The sequence below is a fragment of the Heterodontus francisci genome, chromosome 11 (assembly GCF_036365525.1).
Source record: "Heterodontus francisci isolate sHetFra1 chromosome 11, sHetFra1.hap1, whole genome shotgun sequence".
NCBI classification, from domain to species: Eukaryota; Metazoa; Chordata; class Chondrichthyes; order Heterodontiformes; family Heterodontidae; genus Heterodontus; species Heterodontus francisci.
In genome coordinates, this window is record NC_090381.1 from 29762898 (window position 1) to 29764832 (window position 1935).

Sequence of the window (1935 nt, forward strand, 5' to 3'; positions counted from 1 at the left end):
GGAAGAGACGGTCGCCCACCTCCTCCTGGAATGTGCCTTTGCAAAGCAGGTGTGGAAAGAGATGCAGTGGTTTTTGTCAAGGTTCATCCCAAGCAGCTCTGTAACACAGGAGTCTGTGCTCTACGGGCTGTTCCCAGGGACGCACACCGAGACAAACATCAACTGCTGCTGGAGGACTATCAATTCGGTGAAAGACGCCCTTTGGTCTGCCCAAAACTTGCTGGTCTTCCAGCGCAAAGAGTTGTCCACCACCGAATGTTGCAGACTGGCACATTCCAAGGTCCAGGACTACGTGCTGAGGGACGCACTAAAGCTTGGGGCAGCCGCAGCAAAGGCTCAATGGGGAAAGACCACAGTGTAAGGTTCCCCCACCAAGCTAGACTGAGGGGCTGGATCCATGGGAAACCCCTCGAACTGTATCGTTAATATTCTGAATTGCTGTAAATGTAAAACTGTAATTGACATGACAATTGAGAAACGGAAGGGTTGGGAAGAAACTCATGACAGTATTGAAGGAAACTGATCTCCCTTGCAATGTTTGTATTTTTTGGTGCTGTTTGGAAACTGTTTGGCAATGTAATTTTTACAGATTTTTATGAATAAAGTATATTTTGGAAATAAAAAAAAAAAAAAAGTTTGTTGACCCCCAGAGAAGATCGCTTCTCGGCCTTTTGGCGAAGATCAAGTGTAGTATCAGTTCTTATCAGTGCTTATTTGATTGAGAAGAGACCATGATCATTGCCTTTTGATCTTGGGGAAGCTTTGAGTAAAATGGCAATAACCAATTTTCGAGCTTCGGGCCAGGGAGTGCGCAACACCGTTCGGGTGGTCGTGAAGGACAAGGAAGGAGATGCACCGGTCGATCGCACCTTCTTCATCAAGAAAATTCTCTTCGATTGCTGCGGATTTCAAGCGACGGACGTCTTCTGCCTGCAGGATTTCCCCAGCAGTGGATACTTCGACGTGACGTTCCGGAACGTGGCGGGATGCATCAAGTTCCTGAAGGCGTTCAAGGAGAAAGGGGACCGGGCGCCACTGTCGATCCTCACAGCGGAGCCGCTCTTCACGCTTCTGTCACACCGGGACCGGGCGGTGACGATTCACCTCTACAACCCCCATGTTCCGGTGGTGGATGTACTCACCTTTCTCGCCAGGTACGTCGAGGTGGCCAGCAGCAGCACTGATGTCAAGGACCCCTTTGGGATCTGGACCAGCAAGCGGCAGGTCAAGGTGACCTTGAAGGTAGATTCCAGTGGAGCCATCATCCACCCTCCCTCCAGCTTCGCTATCGGGGGAAGTCGAGGCTTCTTGGTCTACGCTGGGCAGCCCAGAGTTTGCCGCACCTGTGGCAAATCTGGTCACATGGCAGCCAACTGCAGCACGGTTGTTTGCAAGAACTGCAAGGAGGAAGGCCATCAGACCAAGGACTGTAAGCAGACTAAGTGTTGCAACTTGTGCGGTGCGGCAGGCCATCTCTACAAGACCTGCCCCAAACGTTGCCTGAGCTATGCTCAGGCGGCAAGGTCCAAGGAAAGGCCGGGAGAAGGTTCGACGAAGGCGTCCGCTGTTCGAAAGGAGACCAGCAACCTTCTCCGCAGTGAGGAACTTCAGCCTGAGAAGGAAGGGGAGGCAGCTGAAACCAACGACCCAGCACCTACCCAGCGCCCGGAAACCCCTCCTCCACAGACAGAATCAATGGAGGAGGAGGCAGCAGATGGACAAACAGGTCAGTGGCAAGTGGTCCAGAGGAAAACCACAAAGAAAAAACATCCCAAAGCCACCACCCAAACCAGTGGCAAGAGGAGGCTCTCTTCTGAATCAGACTGCAACAACTCCTCTTCACTGGACGGGGAAATGCTGGAACGACAGCCCCTTCAAAAGAGGCGGCAGAACTCCGAGATGGATGATAAAGCATCCCAGCCCCCGGGCACTGGA

At 52.2% G+C, this 1935-nt stretch overlaps 1 pseudogene; it reads left to right on the top strand.

The window, feature by feature from the left end:
* Positions 1–655: 655 nt before the first annotated feature.
* On the top strand, positions 656–764 carry LOC137375514 (U2 spliceosomal RNA; annotated as a pseudogene).
* Positions 765–1935: the final 1171 nt, after the last annotated feature.